This window comes from Pantherophis guttatus, chromosome 1 (assembly GCF_059756535.1).
Source record: "Pantherophis guttatus breed Tessera chromosome 1, ASM5975653v1, whole genome shotgun sequence".
NCBI lineage: Eukaryota > Metazoa > Chordata > Lepidosauria > Squamata > Colubridae > Pantherophis > Pantherophis guttatus.
This window is the reverse complement of record NC_142063.1, coordinates 204,690,905-204,710,611: the sequence shown is the minus strand read 5'-3', so window position 1 is coordinate 204,710,611 and position 19,707 is coordinate 204,690,905. Positions and strand designations below refer to the sequence as shown.

The window sequence follows — 19,707 nt, the reverse complement described above, 5'->3', positions numbered from 1 at the left end:
GTCTTTGGCAGATTTTATAAACTAATATTTTCTGTTAGCGCAGCTACTACTGTGTAGTCATTTGAACTCCTTTATTACATTCCTTTTTCTTGATTTAAAGAGTTATGTTGCTCATTAAACTCAAGTTCATGCATGGGAATCGGTTATGAACTTGTTGTGGCCTGCATGGATTGAACAAACAAACAAAATTTGTTAACAACTCCATTAGCACAGTTCCTTTTCATCAGGCTTGGATTCTACCTAATGTACCACTAACCATTATTTTCTCACCTAGTTTGCTCAGCAGTGACAGATAATAGATGAAGCCATTACAAATATATTTGACACTGCATCCCTGAAGACGTGAAAATTGAAGTCTCTCATCATGATTTAAAATGTGTGCTCACTTGCTTAAATGAGGTGGAAGAAGTAGCAGTGGAAATAAAGCAAGCCAGATTTCTAAAAACGCTGGCTGGCTGTTACTCGGGTTAATAAACTGCATCATGCCCATATAGAGCCATCTGACGATAGCTTAGGTTGAATTTGTGCTTAATCAAGTGTTCTTGTGGCATGATTTTTTCCTGTGATGTGACATTCAATAACATGTCTCTGTCTTTGGAAATGTAACTTCATTGGGCATCATAAAACATATATTACCTTCCCTTTGTTTCATCTATTTATTTTTATTTTTATTTTTTTGAATTATGGTATTAATTTGAAGATAGTCCTTTGCAGTAAAGGTGGTAGTGATTTGTGAGAATTAAGGCAAACATTTCAACTTGCCCCTGTAATATGAGGGAGTTCAGACACGGACCAAGATGGCTGACTCAGGGCTGGTAGTGATACTCCTTTCCTCCTTCCTTTATCATTCCACTCCTCCACTATGGGTCTTACCAGAGTCCTCCAGAGAAAGGTTGTTTTTTAAAGGTTGAAGGTATGGGGTCATGAAAATGAGTTTGGGGCCCTTTGTTCTGGTGAGGCCCAAAGTAAATGTCTCCTCTCCCTATACTATTTTAGCCCTTAGTTTCTCTCCCCCCCTCCCCATTTCAGTGTGTAGGCTAACGAAGTATGAACTATCTCATTTGTTTTGTGCTCTTGATAATTGACTGCCTACATAGTTACAAAGGGGAACAGTTTTGGTTAAATTATGTATTTCTGTATTTTCTCTCTCTTTTTGCAAAAAGGCAAATTATACATATACCACAAGGTTTGTAAGTGAATTGAAGTACACTGTTGTGGATATGGCCCATTCCTTAGGAAATGTCGTATAAATCTAAATTAAGCTTGAAACACCATGACTTTTCCAATTTTTACAGAAAGGAATCATTTGTAAATAAGAGAGGCATTAAGGCTATAAAGATACGGTAAATTGTTTTTAAGTGGCCAAACTGTTTCCTAGTATTTTGTTTTCTTAGTATATTCTGTCGTAGATCCTATTATAAAAAGATAAATCCTATTAGATAAAAGATCCTATTATAAAAAGATAAAGAGGATGCACCCCTGTGCATCCTCTTTATCAAGCCTCCTTTCCGCACTCTGTCTGATCCTTGCTCAGCCTCCCTTGAACTCTTACACAAACAGCTTTCCAAAAACTTCCCATGTCTCCCTTGTACCCATGTGCCTCATTGTGCACCCTCCCCAAGCCTTGTTGTGCCTCCCTCGCTCCCTTGCACATCCATTTATGCCGTCCCCAAGCTGTCGGCAATCATCTATCTTCCAGCTTGTTTTGCAAACCACATTTTTGCTGGTTTCCCCACTGACTTGATTTATGGGAAACCAGCAGGAAGTTTCCTTGCCAAATGACCATTGGATTTGGTTAACAATGGCAATTGGGATTGCAGAGATTGACATTGCTAAGTGAAGCATTTGTGTTTTATGATACTATTAATTCTCCTAATAAGCTGCGGGATGGTTCAGGAATGGGTTGATACAGTCTGATCTGCCTGGGGACTAAGTCATAATTTTTTGGCCACGCCTCCATGTCTCTCCTTCAGGCCCCAGTTTTCAACTCAGTCGTCTGACTGAGCAGTTGCTCTTCACTCAAACCATTCCTGGACCATTCAGAATTCAGGTTTTTTGGACAATTGATAGGCTTGCGTGCTGGCCAGATCAGCCTTGGCTAGTAACACCACCGCTGACTGAGTCGAAAACTGGGGCCTGACGGATAGATGTGGAGGCGTGGCCAAAAAATTATGACTCAGTCTCCAGGCAGATCAGACTGTATCAACCCATTCCTGAACCATTCCACAGCTAAAGAGAATTGGTGTTTAGGTAGAACCAACGCCCCCTCAGCCCTGCAAAACAGTCAGTTTTGTGTGTAGCCCCTTAGGAAAATTAATTGCCCAGCCCTGATCTAAGTTCTAGAAAATGTACACTTTTTATTACCTATGTTTTCCTATAGACTGATAGAAAAACTTCTTGCTTTCCTCTGAACTGACCTTCTAGCTGGAATACCCTGAACTTTTCTTTGCCTATTGATTTATTTTTGAAAATGCACTGTGAATGGCTGCCATTTTAACTTATGAACTTTGGGCAGCTAACAACAATCAACAAAAAAAGAATATCCTAAAACCTTTATAATGGCATAGAAGCATCTGGAGAGAGGGTGAAATAACTAGGTTTGCCGCACATATCTTTTTCATCACCTGAAAAAGGTGTTTGCAGCTGCACTAGTTTGCAGCTTCCTTGCAGTATCCCAGGAAACAGATAGACAGGTTTCTGCTGACAGTGGGAAATTCCCAGAGATTAATCTGGAGAATTATTTTTATATAGTTGTGCAGTAGAATAGAATAAGGAGAAAATAACTCATTTGTCTAATTTATGTTATTTGCTAAATGGCAAACACTCTCTTAGCTATTTTTAGGTTCTGTAATAACACTGAAATAAGTGCAAACTTCAAAAACAGCTTCAGATAGTCCTCACTTACTGAATTCAGTTGGAACTAGCAACTCTGTCTCTAAGCAATGTTGTGACCATGCTGGATAACAGTGTTAGTTCCACTGAGATCGTTTAGCAAACCACCCACAATTGTTAAGAGCAATGTCACATACTGTAATTGTGACAACTTTCTTCTGGTGTCCCCATTGACTTTGCATTTGAAAGCCACAAATGATGATTAAATGACTATGGGATGCTGATTGTAAATGCACACTGGTTGTCAAATGCAATTGCAATCACATGGCTATCGGCATATTGTGATGGCTGCAAGTTCAAAGACTGGTCTCCTCTTTAGTGCTGTCGTAACTTTGTATGGTCACTGAATGAGTAGTCAGTAAGCGAGGACTACCAATATTGCTCTCCCGCATAGATGAGAAATGCTGAGCTGTATCATCGGAAACTATGAATGCAAAGCATAAGGGCAGTACAAATATTTGGAAAAGATAATTTACTGTTGGCTTGTTTCTCCTGGGCCTGTGGCAGCATTTCCTACTAAGTGAAATGCAAAACACCAAATGCAAATTCCAGAGCATCAGAACGCAAGACAAGAAGCAATCGATGGAAGGAGAGAAGCAACCCAGAACTAAGGAGAAACTTCCTAACAGTAAGAACAATTAAATGGCTTGCCTTCAGAAGTTGTGGGTGTTTCATCACTGGAGGCTTTTAAGAAGAGACTGGACAGCCATTTGTCTGGAATGGTATAGGGTCTCCTGCTTGAGCAGGAGGGTTGGATTAGAAGACCTCCAAGGTCGCTTTCAACTCTGATATTCTGATCATCGGGGAAGTGAAAATATCCTAATAAATCAATTTCTGTCCTATCACAGTATTTCCACTTGATCCCCAGATTCTGCCCTTGACTTGCATGCTTGTCTTCAGCAATATTCAGTCTGGTTGCTGAAACTGGGTGTTCAGTGCATCTAAATCAGGGGTGAAATCCAGCCGGTTCTATCCGGATCGGGTAAACTGGTAGTGGCGGCTGAGGAAGGCTCTGCCCACCCGCGCGGACATCATGACGTCCCTTTTTTGCGACATTTTAAGCCTTTGCGCATGCGCACGCACATTGGCAAACCAGTAGGGAAGGTAAGTAAATTTCACCCCTGATCTAAATTGTACTGTTCAGGAAAATTCTGCCTGAAATCATAGGTGCTACAAATGCTTTAGTATTATTTGGGAGAGTTAGAGATGGGCAAGATATAAACTGTAGTATCTATTGACTCGTGCCTGGTTCTTGCTAGAAAGCAAATATCTTTTGATCTGCGTGACTTAAAAATATTGACATTGACCCGATAGAATTGCGCAGGAAGATTGCACTTTGTGTAGAAGAAATGTTTAATATGGAGAAAGATGTAATCAGATGAACACTTACTTATAGTCTGATGTCGCAGATTGATTAAATAGGCGACTAGGACAGTGTGAGGTTGTGCAGGTGATGGTTTTTCCCTTCATGCCAGACCTTAAGCATTTGAAATCCTTGCTTTTCTTTGCCAGTTCATAGCCATATTTCCAAACCATAACAGCTTGAATGAAACAGCATTTCCAGATCTCTGCCTGTTGAACCTGAAACAAGCTCCTACATTAATAAAGATATTGGCGGCTATGTCTGTATTCAGTGGTTTGCAAACCTCTATACCTCCACCTCCTACCAGCAATATATATTCTGGGTTTTCTCTAGGCTCAATAAACGTAAAGCCTCTCATAAATAGATAATATGCAATAATGTGAAAAGTGCTGGCGGCTCTGTGTCTGAAAACAACCACATTTCCTAATATTTAATTTTTCAGCCAGCTATTTCATTTAGAGCTATTTTTCTATGCTTTTGATTTATTGCTGTAAATTTTTCTTGGTGGTATGTTTTGGATTTTTTAAAATAAATAAATAAAAGCAATTAATTGTTTTCTCTAATTTTAAGTCAGTCATCTAAAAATACCTTGAGCACAGTTTTAGGAAACAGGTAATGAATTATGAACTGAGTGTTGGGTGATAAAGTAACTCTGCTATCTTACAATTTTTCAGTATGTATTAGAATTTATGGTCATGCACATAATCCATACATTGTTTTCTCTGAATGATCTATAGAAGGGGATTTATCACACACTGCTTTTAGAGACAAGAACATTTTTGGACAATAATTATAATTCTCCACTTGAAAATATTTCTCAGCTGACTTTACCCTGTGTAGGAGGTAAAAGTATTTGACAAACAAGAGCTCAGTGGGTGGTGTTTAATATCATGTGAATGAGGTTTGAGGGTGTACAAATTGCCTTTCTCTCCTCTGCCTCTATGTTTGCCTCCCATAATATAATCTGTTTGGTTTTGAGAATAGCTGTGGCTATTGTGCTACCTAGGTTTGCATCATTAATAGATAGATGCAGCAGAATAAAACCAAATTGGATTACTGCAATACACTCTGCATAAGGCTGCCCTTGAAGAATATCTAGAAGCTTCAACTGCTGCAGACTGCCTCTGTATTATACCTCTGCTCTGTGAGTTGTATTAGTTGCCAGTTTGCTTCTTGATCCAAGTGCTGGTTTTAACACTTAAAGCCCTTCATGGCATGAGACGGGTCTACCTGAGAGATTGCCTCTCCCCAGCTATATCAGCCCACTCCATTAAAGCTGGCAGAGAGGGCATGTTGCAAAAACCATCAGCTAGGGATCTACAGTTGGTGAGTCCTAAGAGACAGGCTTTCTCTGCTCTGGTGCCCTTCTTATAGAACAGTGATGGCGAACCTATGGCATGCGTACCACAGGTGGCACGCGTAGCCATATCAGTGGACATGCGAGCTCAGCTCCGGCGTGCATGTGCGTGTTGGCCAGCTGATTTTCGGGCCATCTGGGCCCACCAGAAGTAGGGAAACAGATTGTTTCCTGCCTCCGGAGGGTCTGGGGGGGGGGAGACCTGTTTTTTCTCTCACCTGGCACCAGAGCCTCTCTATGAGTCTGGGGAGGGCGAAAACAGGACTTTAGGAATCTCTGGAGGCTGGGGACAGCAAAAAAGTCACTTCCTGTCCAACCGGAAGTTGGGAAATGGGCCATTTCTGGCCTCCGGAGGGTCTCCGGGGGGGCTGGGGAAGGCCATTTTCCCCCTCCCAGACTCATAGAGAGGCTCTGGAGCAGTTGAAAGAGAAAAACGGGCCTACTGGGCCATTGCGTGCCAGGAGCTGGGGGGGTAGTGGGGGGGTCGCGCGCACATGTGCAGGCATGGGGCGCATAGAATTGGTGTGGGCACGCTTGTGTGCAACCCCCCCTCCTGGCAAAAAGATTAGCCATCACTATTATAGAACATTGTTCTCCCAAAATTAGATTAGCTCCATCCTTTTGTCATTTTGCAAAGCTCTTAAGACTTGGTTTATGTTATCAGGCCTGGGGCTCCCAAGCAATCAGAGATTTGCTTTCATGACTCCATTGTTGAGCTGGCTATTTTTATTCTCTTTTTGTCTGGGGTTTGTATATTTGTTTTTTTATATATATACTATTTATTTCTTAATGCAATTCCTTTATCTTTATATCTTTTATATCTATGTTTTTTTTCTCTGGTTGCTACCTGTCACTAGTTTTTGGTGAGATGAGCAGCTATACAAATTTGATCAATCAATAAATACATTGGGTTATATTAAGTGAAATACTAGCAGAACTCTTATATTTAATCAAAATTATTTTTAAAAAATGATATTGTTTTATTGAAAAGGTGCCCGACATAATTCATTGTGTAATGAGATCACTGCATCATTTATAATTAAAACAGAGAGTATTTCTTGTGGGCTTCTGTTAAAAACTAAAGACTTTTTTAAAAAAATAAAACCCATTTTCTTTAAGTAAGTAGAATTATCTTTAAAATCCTTTGATACATAAATATTAAATGATCTTTTCTGACATTAGTTTAACAGGCCTACACGAACTAAACATAAAATTGATCTGTATACTTGTTTTTTCAAACAAGAGGAGCTTGATCCGAAGCATTTTGAGTGAAAAAAGAAAGCTGCTAGTGAAAAAAAATAGCATGTTAGTACAATAAGCGTTATTGTGTTAGAGCAGCAGTCTCCAATTTTTGTGGCTCGGCGGCCCAACTGGGTGGTGAGAGGGGAACCACACTGGGCAAGTGGCAGGCCAGTGTGCATCAGGGGTGAAATGCTCCCGGTTCGGACTGGATCGCCCGATCTGGTAGCGATGGAGGCGGATGGTTTGGAGAACCGGTAGCAAAAATCCCTGCCCATCCCCCACCTCGCCCCGTGCCCAGCTGAGCAGCACAATCATCACAGGCTTTTTTTTTACTTTTAAAAGCATTTTTTCTACAACCTCTTCCGCCGAAAAAATTCCTTTAAAGGTAAAAAAAAAAAGGCCTCTGATGATCGCGCGGCTCAGCTGGGATCATCAAAGGCTTTTAAAAGAAAAAAACCCTTTTTTCCTTTTAAATGCCTCTGACAATCCAAGCTGAGTTGCCTAATCGGCAGAGACTTTTTTTCTTTTAAATGCCTCTGACGATCAGGCAACTCAGCTTGGATCGTCAGAGGCATTTAAGAGAAAAAAAGTCTCTGACGATCAGGCAATTCAGCTTGGATCGTCAGAGGCATTTAAAAGGAAAAAAACCTTTTTTTTCTTTTAAATGCCTCTGACGATCCAAGCTGAGTTGCCTGATTGTCAGAGGCATTTAAAAGAAAAAAAGTCTCTGCCGATCAGGCAACTCAGCTGGGATCGTCAGAGCCTTTTGAAAGCATTTGTTTACAACCTCTTCGCGGAAGAGGTTGTAGAAAAAATGGTTTTAAAAGTAAAAAAAAAAAAGGCCACGCCCACCCAGTCACATTATCCCCCCACCAAGCCACGCCCACAGAACCAGTAGTAACAAATTTTAGATTTCACCACTGGTGTGCACCCATATGCCATGCAGTTCGACTGCACACTGCCCTGCCTCTCGTACAGCCCAGTTCCGAATAAGCCATGGCCTGGTAGTGGGCCACAGGCTGGGGACCCTGTATTAGAGGTTCTTGTTATGCTTCATCTTTTACAAGTGTATGTATTACATGAATTTGGTTTTTTACCCTAGTCCTTTATGAGATGCAAAATAACTCTCGATATGAGCAGAAAGTACTACAGTGACATTTTCATATTACTTGAACAATAGTTCAGTATTGAATATTGTGATGGGTGATAGAAGTAACAGTATCGGATCCTTTTAATTTCAGTCTCTACTTGTTCAGGATAGTACAGGTAGTTCTCAACTTACAACCATTCATTTAATGACAGTTTGAAATTACAAGAGCAATGAAAAAAGGAACTAACAACTGCTACTCACACTTATAACCATTGCAGCATCCCCACAGTCATGTGATCGAACTTCTGGCGCTTGGCAAATGAGCATGTATTTACCTCAGTTGCATTGTTCCTGGGTTATGTGATCTCTATTTATGACCTTCCCAACTGGGTTCTGACAACCAAACTCAACTGGGAAGTTGGATTCACTTAATGATTCCATGTGTCACCTAAACTGTAGTGATTTCCTGAACCATGGCAAAAAAAGTTGTAAAATCAGGTGTGACTTTTTAACAACTCTCTTGCTTAGCAACAGAAATTCTGGTCCCAATTGTAGTTGTAAATCAAGGACTACCTGTATACACAAAATAGTGCAGGTGTTCCTTTGCCCATAAGAATATTTTTTTTCTTACTAAATCCTAAAAAGAACAAGGATTTAAGATGTCTGCATGTCTTATTCTTAAATTGACCTTTGATTACTTGTCAAATAATGTACAAGAAACATAGCAAAGTTATAATTTTAAAAATGCTATAGAAGATGCATTGCACGAGAATGAGCAATTACCAGTATAACTGTTATTTATTTATTTATTTTAGCCTTAGGATGCTGCATGGGGAAATCGTAATAAAATGCTGAAAAGTGACTTGCAGTAAATTATTTTCCAAGTTGGAGCTTGGAAAAATGGTGCTATAAACAGATTATGAGGTAAAACCACTTTTATTGTTAGGTGTTTTTCTGATGCTTTATTTTCTGGCTGCTCTTTCTGACAAAGAAGACTCCAGCTAACAAAAGCATCTCTACAATAAAGTCACTATAAAGGCACAGTAAAGTGTCACAGGACTCTCTTAGAAACATTATCATTTACACCTCTAAAATGACTTAATGGCTCTAAATAATTTTGATTTGCTTCTAACCAAGAATCTGCTTGAATTACTTTCTTACTGTGTAAGTGTTGTCTTTAATGGCTATTTAAATGGTTGCATGGTACTGTATTTTATGAAATATTAATATAATGTGTGTGAGTCTGATGGAACCAAAGAACAAAGCACTATTTTTATAATACGTTTATGAAAATTTGCTTTCTACGCAAAGTACAAAGACAGTAAGACTGGCTTTCTACATTGTCAAATGTAACAGTTTCATGTGTGACTTTAGGCATATACAGTACTGTTTTGTAGAAAAAGCTACTTGAACACATAACAAGACGGAACAGTGTCCCAGCATAAAGGGGGGGGGGAGTTTGTGCAAAACCACACGTGGATTTTGTTTTTCTCATCTGTTCTTACAGGAAGAAGATAAACTATGACACATCCCAAAGTTTCTAGAACTAAATAGCTGTAACTCATTTAGTTTTCCTAGACACTATTCTTTGCTTCCCTAAAATCTTTGTTATACAGAACAAAGTTCTGTGTTGTAGTAAAAATGCAAAATCAATATATAGCATTACATTCACTTTAAAAGATTTTTTTTTTAAAAAAAAAGGATTCCTGGGCACTACCAGCAGTTCATTTTGTAGAATTACATGTCATAGTTGCGATAAGGATTATTTTCACATTTATTACATCCAAGATAGGCCATGGATAGAAACTGTCCATTTAAACTTTCTTCTGTGAGTACCGACCCTGATAAATTGTTAGATAATTAGATAGACATAGATATCCAAACCCAAGCACACATACATTTTGTGGGTTTTTTTTTTTTAATTTTAGAAAACACAAAATCATACAATCCTCAGTAATTGCCTAGATTCTCCCCGTTGTTTACCTCAAATATTTCTTATGGAGGCATAGAGAAAGGCTTAATTTATCTATTTAACGTAATTAATCAATTATTTAAATACATTTTGCCCTATATGATATCAAATATATAAGTTTAAAGTAATCATTATATAAAAATGGCAACAAATGCTATATGAGAAGGCTTGACTACACTGGGCTATTAGTGTTAAGTTTCTTCATGCAATAGATTTATATTGATATGATGGATTCTTCAAACCACCCAGGAAATTTTTTTGCATATAATTCTGGTAAATATATAAATTATCCATAGACTGGCAACATGGCAATGGAAGCAACCTATGTTCCTTTATTTATGAGTAGCTGTACCCGGCCACGCGTTGCTGTGGCCCAGTCTTATGGGTATACAATATTTTTTGACCGAGTGCCAATAATTTCCCTCTGTAGCTCAAGTTACGCCTATTTTGCCTCCGTCCCAGTTTGCTGCGGGTGTAAGAGCTGGTTTGCCGGTATAACCGCCTTCACCTTCGCAGCTCTCCGCACCACAGGTGGCATCGGGGTCCCTGCCAAAGGTACGGCATACTCCGTTAGTCAGGAGGACGCTTCGCGGCGTTTGACATTTCCCGCCATTTTGCTTGTGGGTTTGGCAGCGGCGGTGCTGAGGGGAAAAGACCTGGCTCGCGCCTGCCATTGTGGTGCTGCGATGTAGTATAGCGTGTGTTGCTTTTACATCCAACAGATGGCGCAGTTGGACACCAACATGCTAAAAAGCATGTTTTTACCTGTCACAGGTGTGACATCTATATAAGCTAGGTATATAAAAACACGCCCCTATTCGAATGCAATGTTGTGCCAAAATTTCAAAGCAATCGGTGAAGAACTTTCGGAGATTTACGATTTTGAACAAACGAACAGTTACATTTTTATTTATATAGATTTGTAAAAAGCCAGCATTCATTTATACTTCGGATGAATTTAGTTCTAAGTAAAATTCTTAACTTCAGAAAACCATTTAGCTAATTTCTTTCTTTATTTTCAGGTGATCTGGTTTCACAAATAGCATCTTCTTTAAATGACAAGAATCTTGAAGCTACTACATTCATTTACAAGATACTGAATTAAAAACAGATTCTGGAAAGTATAAGGTAAGCTTTTAGTGCACTTTAAAAATGCTCATGTACTATGTGCTGTGGTACGTGAGCCTGTGAACTGGTGTCAGTTTCCTAATTTGTGACTGTTTATAATCTGTATTAGTTTACTGGCCTCTCTCGAGGTTATTACATGTGAAGCTATTTTGGGAATGACCTGCAATATCTGGTAGAATGGAGAAACATACAGGCACATATACTGCTAATTTTTTTGTCAAGCTGCTGCAGTTGAATGAGTTACTGCATGGTGATACCAAGGTCAGTTTTTTATCGAAACAGTTTAAAGCAATGCCCAGAGACTATTTCCAATTCCAAACTTTTTATTCATTGTACTTTTTCTGTGGAGTAGTCTTTAGGAACTATTTAATAGACATGGAACCTGGTATATAGCAATATGCTGCTTCTGTAATGTTTAAAAATACAAAGCTAAACTCTAGCCTATTCGTTTTTGGTCCTGGGTTTTAAATTTTGTCATATTTCAGCAGTTAGAACCAAGTTTGAGATTTCTCAGAGTTCAGATTAGCTGTTCTGAAAGTCATGTTCTCGCAGCATCGTAATAAAGAACAACCTGTGCTGATGTGGCAAATCTCCCCTGTTTTGTCTATTGCATTTTTGTTTTCCTGATAGCTGATTCCGATGTCCTTTGAGGCTCAGAAAAAAGAGAGAAAAACCCACGCTTGCATTAATGTTGATGTCTTGTACTGTATAAAAACTCTAATTTAAATTGTACTGCCCACTTTTTCAACAGTTGACTTGCTTTGGATTTGTAAAATTTGCTTGCTATGAACTTTATTCTTGATGGTTATTTCTGAATTTCTTTGCACTCTAGTGGGGTGGATTTTTTTTTTTACATTCAGAGACACCGTATAGATAGTGCAGCACAGAGAAACAGTCTAATAAAATGTAAAGGATGATCAAAAATAACTTTTGATAGGGAGCAGAAATTTGTCCCTCATTTCTTTTTTGATATCTACAGACTGTAATAGGAACAAGTATTAGAAGTTAAGCTATGATGCTGTTGTTTTTAATAACTTTAGCCTATTACCTCAGGAAGGTTATGTGGGGCAGAGAATAAGCTAGACGTGAAACTTCAGTTACAGTATTAGAGGCTTGCACACTGTTAAATTGAATTAATGAGGTTATTAAAAGCTTATTGCAGGAGAGTCCCAGCAGTGAATCCCTTCATTGGCTACTCAGCTTAGCAAACAAAATGCATCAGAATTTTTTTTAAAAAAGTTATATCAAGACCCCCTAACTTTGAAAATAATAGTGCCAGGATTTATTTTTCCACTTCTGGATTTGTATGGGGTGCTTACTTGATTGTGATTCACATTCATATATTTTTTAAAAAGCTCTTAGTTTCTTGCAACAAAATCAGTTCCTTTATTTTTAAAAGTCTACATTGTTACTTTAAAATTAAAGATGAGATTCTTAAGGTTCCTTGGATATCTTGATTTCATAGAGTTTAGTTCTGGAATTCAAGAGATGTTGGAACACAGTACTGTTTACAAGCCAACATCATTCACAAAAACTGCATACAATTGTAGTGAATATAGCATATTCTTTCAAGAACATAGAATCACTATAATTTTAAATATTTAAGAATTGATTTTTAAAGCTTCTTTCCTTTTTTTCCTATATAGGCATTTATTCTGATACATAATTGTTTTGTAGAAAATAAGTGAGTTTCATTTTCTTACTTTCAGAGTTTGCATTTTTTCATTTAACCTCTGTTGTCAGTCTAAAAATATCTGATCAGTTAGCTGCTTGTATGAGGTTTTTTTTTCCTTCATTTTTTCTGTTTTATACTGTTGATGTTTGAAAAAGAATCCCAAAAATAAGGTTGGACTAGGATTGAGCTGCTTATGAGACCAAACTATCTTTTTTTAGCTCAGAAATAATAGCAAAACAATATAATTTATAAAAACCAACAACGGGGAAACAATAAAACCCATTATAGATAGTCCTTTTCTTAAAACCACAATTAGGACCAGAATTTTGGTTGCTAATCAAGTTGGTTGCTAATTGAGTCACGCCTGATTTCATGAGCTGTTTTGCTGTGACCTGTTTAAGTACATCACTTTAATTGTTAAGTGAATCGCTTGGTTGTTAAGCAAATCTGGTTTTCCCCCTTGACTTTGCTTATCAGAAGCTGGCAAGAAAGATCACAAAAGGTAATCACATGATCGCAGGACATTGCAACCATCGTAAGTATATGCTACCATGTTTCCCCGAAAATAAGACCCTGTCTTATGTTTTTTTTCGAATCCTGAAATAAGTGCTTGGCCTTATTGCCATGCGCTCAAAAGCCCGATTGGGCTTATTATCAGGGGATGTCTTATTTTGGGGGAAACAGGGTAGTTGCCAAACACTAGGATTTTGATCATCTGATCTTGGGGATAATGCAACAGTTGTAAGTTGAGCACTGTTGTAACTTTGAAACAGGTGTAAACAAATGGCTGTAAATCAAGGACTACCTGTACATGGATTTGAGGTACCCGGAGAGTTTCTCAGAGGAATCACAGGTTTTCAACACTTTGCAAAGGAGCTGCACATTTACAATTGTGTACCCTTTGGGGGAATGCTGCTAAAGGGGAGGAGGGACAGTCCCAGAAAAAGCTCATTTATGTGGCCCTTCCAGGAAGAATAGTTTATTGAAGAATAAGAGTAAGCCAATTCTGCTAGAGTTTACTGGATGGGAAGAAACTCCCAAAGAAGGCAAACATGTGGGTAACCAAGTTTCTAAGCCAGGTACGGTTTGACTATATGTATAGCACTTTTGTACAAGCTACAACCAAAATTTGGTTTTGCATAAACTTGGATACCAAAGGTTTTTAATTGAACACTTCTTCCAACACAAACTGAACCTGTATAAATTTAAGTTAAGATCCAGGTTCTGAGCATTTATATAGTTGCTTTCTTTTGGCTTACCTTGTTGGAGAGGACTCCAAGTAATCCCTCACGTCTCACAGACTTTTCAGATAAATGTCAAATAAATGTTGATGACTTTATTTTTTTCTTCTTTTCTGTGAGCTGATTGCTCTACACACATGGCAAGTGTATTAAACCAATTTCAGAAAGACGCATCATTCTATCAGAGAAATACTTTATGTATTTTATTTGGCAAAGATTTTTTATTTATGCTGAAAAACTCCCAATGATAAATGATTTCAATTAAATATATATTAAAGGAAACATTATTGCTCAGTGTCTTTTTTAAATTTTATTATAAGGGAAAACATTTCCCTCTTTCCTTAGCCTGGAATTTAGAGTTGATTTTCTGGCAACCAGAGATAAAGTATAATGGATACTGTAATAAAGTTTTAAAAGACAGAGTGCCTGCATGCTTTATTTCAAATAGTGGCAGGCTTTTCCCATATTACCGGAATAACTTTTAATACAAATAATACAAACTGATATTAATAGCAAAGCATGAATCACTTTGACATATCTAAGAAAACTGCCTAGAGATAGGACTCAGAAATTATATTATACATTATATTTACTTTATACACATTATCGAATACCCTATTATTCCCCTCAATGTCTTTAGGTTTTCTTTTTTTCTTGTTTCGGCTTAATTTACACAAATTTAACATGCATTCATGTTAAATAGTTCTCTCTCCACTAATACTGGTATTTATGTGGAACCTCTGTCTGGAATCATGTTTTTTAAAGAAAATATGTGAAGAGGTATGCATAATGTTAACGTATTTAATATAGTAAATTATTTTAGGAGTAGGTGTTCAGAAAAGCCCCTCATCATCCTATCTTCAATATGTGGGTGGTAGAGAGTTGGTTTGGGTCCACACACACACACACACACACACACACCCCTACAAATTGCCAGCAAACTAGATTGGCACCAATGCAAACTTGGGTCTAAGATTGAAGCGTAAAGGAGCTTCTTTATTATTTATATAGTATCATTTTGACTGAATTGTATAGACTTTCAAATTGTTGCCAAAAGTCTCGCCTCTTTCAGTGCATGATTATATGCCTCAGTGCCTTGTCAATTCATTGTCTTCTGCAGAACAGGTAATCCTCGACTTATGACCACAATTCAGTCCCAAATTTCTGTTGCTAAGCAAGACAGTTGTTAAATGAATTTTGCTCCATTTTATGATCTTTCTTGTCACAGTTGTTAAGTGCAGTTGTTAGTAACATGGTTGTTAAGTGAATCTGGCTTCCCCACTGACGTGGTGTGTCAAAAGGTCTCAAAAAGGGATCACATGTTCCCTGGACATTGCAACCGTTGTAAATATGAGTCAGTTGCCAAGCATCTGGAGTTCAATCATGTGACCATGGGGATTTTACAATGGTTATAAGTGTGAAAAATGACCATGTTACTTTTTTCAGAGCTGTTGTAACTTCCAACTGTCACTACATGAACGGTTGTAAGCCGAGGACTACCTGTATTTAGAAGTAGGTGTGATTTATTTGTAGAATGGGGTGCCTGAGAGTCTACTCAAGCCTACAGGCAGCCATTGAAAGCCCTTACGTCTGAGTGAGATTATCCTCCCCTTCTAAGGGTGGTTTGCAATTTGGAAATTCTAGGCTGCTTATATATGAACAGGTGGCAGCTGTAAGCTAGTAGGACAGTTTCACTGTTACATTTTTGTAGGCCAACTGTGACTGGTCCTGGATGAGGAGTTTTTGCTCATAATCATTCCTGACCTATTCATTACATGTTTGGACTACATAATATATTCTCTGTGGGGCTACCCTTGAAAAACATTAGGAAACCAACCGGTACACAATATACTGATCCCGAACAGAGGTGTCTATATCTGGATATGCATTGATGATCCCAGAGCTTTGGAAGGTGCATTGGTTGCCAGTTGGCTTCTAAATGTGTCTCAAGTTGTTGGTTGCCTATATGACTTTGAACCGGGTGATCTTAGGGAACGTCTTCTCCTGTATTCATCTCCCCATTCAGCTTAAATGAAATAGGTTCAGTGTCCTCCAGGTCTCATCCGTCCAGAATTGTCACATTCCTGGTGGCAGCCCTTACTTTTTGGAATTCCCATCCTGTCAAAAATCATTCAATCATATCAGTAGTGGTTCCACTTACTTTCGCTACTGGTTCGGAATCGGGAGCGTGAACGAGTGCGTGCTTTGCTCGCGCGTGTCACTTCTGTGCATGGGCAGAGTGTCCGTGATGATGTCCGGGCGGGTGGGCGGAGCCTCCCGCCACCGCTGCCTCTACTACCGGTTTGCCCGAATCAGGGCGAACCAATAGAAACCCACCACTGCATCACATCTTCTCTCTTTAGCCAGGATGAGGGCGCATTTTGGTTGGAAGGTGAGATTGCAAGGCACATGGTATTTTTGCTTGTGATGTTTTTCTGTTTTGGAATTTGGGGAGGGGCTAATGTATCTGTTTAGATAAATCAATATATAAGCATTTTATATGGTTGTTTTCTGAATAAAGCCATTCTAAAGTGTCACTTCAGTTGCGGCTTGAAAATATTTTTAAACGTTTCTTAAAACACCTACTTGTTATATAAGAAAGCATTTTTATGCTAATTCTCACTTAGACACCTTACTGCCGATTCCCTTGTTCTTCTCCTGCTCTGTCAAGTAGGAAATCTATAAAAAAAAAGAAATTAAAAAACAGTACCCCACGTATAAAGTACTTGCACAGGTAAAAATAAACAAAATGAACCAAGCTTGCACTGCAATATGTGCTTGAAATCAGATGTTAACAGCATGGTAATGAAACCAAGCTAAGGCTGTATACTTGATACTCAGTGTTTTTAAAAGCATGCGAGAGGAGGCTTACTAAGGAAGAGAAGCAAATCCAAACTTTAAAGCCTTAGATTATCACTTAATGTTCCTAGAAAATAATTTCTTACATTTCCAGGAAATATTTTTTTTACATTTCTTGTGCAGCACCTGCAACATATGCCATACGTGTGACTCCTGTTTTTAAATTGAACTTTTGAATGTTACAATTGCTTTTGTGGAATGGGTATTTTCATTTGTATTTGAAGATCTGAAATAGTCATTTGAAGGTTCTCGAACGCAGTTTCAAACAAGTATTTGTCTTGGTGCTGATTTTCTGTCTCTGGCATAGAAATAATTTGTGCCCAGCCTCTCAGGAAATCTTATCTCCCTGAGTCTTGGATAGCAGGCTATAAATGCAGAAGAATCCAAAGGAGAAAGATGATGTATCACATTATCCAGTAATGTTGAGTAGTGACTCATAATATTGGGAACTATTGAACATAAGGCAGATTTCCCAGTTGGGAGGTAGGCATATTTGACATCATCTTATTTATGCTAAACACTTCTTTCCAAAATTCTTATTTTCAACCCAAACATTTTATGGAAAGCTGTATGTGCCGTCTGTCCTTATTTTATTTTTTTTCAGATAAAAATTTGGAACACTATTTGTTTTTTTAAAAAAATAATTGACTCAGTCATTTTTGTAACTTTAACTGACAGTATGTTATATAAAATGTGTACCATCCTAACTTTCCCCCTGCAAAGTTCTACTTTTTTTCAAGCTTCGTGTAACTAACAAGGTAACAAAGCAGTGACGTAATAAAATAAATAAATTGCCATTTTCATCTGGTCTCTCATGTGACTGAATGAATATTTTCCAGTGGTGAAATCCAATTTTTTTTACTACTGGTTCTGTGGATGTGGCGGGCGTGGCGTGGTGGGTGTGGCTTGGTGGGCGTGGCTTGGTGGGCATGGCAGGGGAAGGATACTGCAAAATTTCCATTCCCACCCCACTCTAGGACCAGCCAGAGGTGGTATTTGCCGGTTCTCCGAACTGCTCAAAATTTCTGCTACCGGTTATCCAGAACCTGTCAGAACCTGCTGGATTTCACCCCTAGTATTTTCCCAAAGATCTATATATCTCACCTGTTTTTGCTTACATTCCTTTATTTTCTTCTACCAAATATCTCAGCTTTTTTCTTTCTATCTTCTCTAATGGTGCTGCCTTTGTTTTAGCCAAAAGCTGCCAAGAAATGCAGAGAAAGATGTGTTTAATTTTTACTTTTCCTATCCTGTCTATTTCTCTTTTTCCTGTCTGCTTTTTTCCATCATGTCGCATGCCTACAACTTTTTTTATTTTATTTTGGAGGGAGAAACAGTTGCAAATGGTGGTCTTGAATGGACCAAAGATGAACAAATAAACAAACATTCCTTCCATTTCTCTCACTTCTTCCTTTTCAACTAGAGTAGACATTCCCAGTTATTGTTGAACAGCAAAATTCACAATTCCTCACCATTACTGTAGCTCAGTAATTTTTCCTCAGATACTGTAGCTCAAACTTTTTAAACAGGGGGTCAATTCACGGTCCCTGAGACTGTTGGAGGGCCGGACTGGCTGGGTGGCGTGGCTAGATGGTAACGTTACTGGGTGGGCGTGGCTAGGTGGTCATGTGATTGAGTGTGTGTGGCCAATTTAGCAGTCCATTAAACAATACACACAAATTAAACTTTAATTTGTTATGTTCCAGGGGGTGGTGGAAAGCAGGTTAGTGGAAGGATATGGTTGCCTTGGTCTGTGTGTGAGGGACTTCTGTTTGTGTGCGTGTGTCTCTCCCTCCCTCCCCCCCTTTCTCTCTCGAGGCTGGGGAGAAAATGGGAGGCCTCCACTCATCCCATTTTTGGTCTCCTTGGCCACCAGAACCACTCTGCTTCCCAAAAATTGGCCTATTTTTGGCCTCCTGAGGCCTCCACGTGTCCCATTTTTGCCCTCCTCGGCCTCCAGAAGACAGGTGGGGGCTGGCGGATAGGTGGGGTGATGTGGCTGGGTCAGTCGCATTGCACGCGGGCTGAATTAATGGCTTTGGCGGGCCGTATCGGGCTCACGGGCCATAGCTTGAGGACCCCTGCTGTAGCTGATGATCTCTGGATTCAGGACAATTCTGATTGTTTAAACTGGGATGTTGTGTGTTAAACTGTAACTGCTTGTTTAAATACTCATCTTTTTCGGGCATGGTTGGAGAGGAAAAAGGCTAGGGTGGAAGAGACATCCAGTTTAAGTCTTAAATTTAATTGAAATGCTATATATCCTGATTTGTTTTACTGTGTGTGTTTGTATGCAGTAGTTATCTATTAATTATAACAAGTGGTAATTACCATCAGCTCTCTGATACTATTCTCCAGAACAAACAGACTGACCCTGTGGTTGGTTTTTTTATTGTTGGTTTATCTTTTTAATATATATATATATATATATATATATATATATATATATATATATATATATATATATATATATATATATATATATATATATATATAGCATCTTTCTTCTTGGCTGTAATTAGATGTTCTGTTCTTAATGTACATCAGACATAGTATTTAAAATCAATAAAATTAATATTTTTAAATTAAAATGTTTTCTGGCCTTATATTCCATCTAAACAAGTATTTTTATAATAAATTACAAATATATGGATATAGGTAATAAAATTGGCACGCTGTAATTGTTTTGAGTAAAGATGTAAAGGAATTCTATCAGAAACACACACACACACGTACACACAAACGCGTTTGTCAAGCTGACGATCTGAGCAATAACTAGAAGAGGTTTCCTCAACCTGATTTGAATAGTTTGGATTACAGCCTCTATTAGCTGATTGGAGTTGAAACTTTCTGGGGCAAGAGGGAATTATAACATTTCAGACACTAAA

At 38.4% G+C, this 19,707-nt stretch overlaps 1 protein-coding gene across 7 annotated transcripts in view; it reads left to right on the top strand.

Annotated features, from left to right (window-relative positions):
- Nucleotides 1–19,707, top strand: part of KLHL29 (kelch like family member 29) — a 426,037-nt gene that overhangs the window by 64,766 nt on the left and 341,564 nt on the right. For 4 of the 7 annotated variants that reach the window (XM_034432194.3, XM_060689303.2, XM_060689304.2 and 1 more), the window contains one exon: nt 10,939–11,044. The exons of 1 other annotated variant lie outside the window; for it this stretch is intronic. The gene's annotated coding sequence lies outside the window, so the exon portion shown is untranslated. Of the gene's footprint in view, nt 1–8,764; nt 8,869–10,938; nt 11,045–19,707 lie in introns of those variants that run through there. 2 more of the 7 variants (XM_087882340.1, XM_087882339.1) reach the window with 2 other exon arrangements.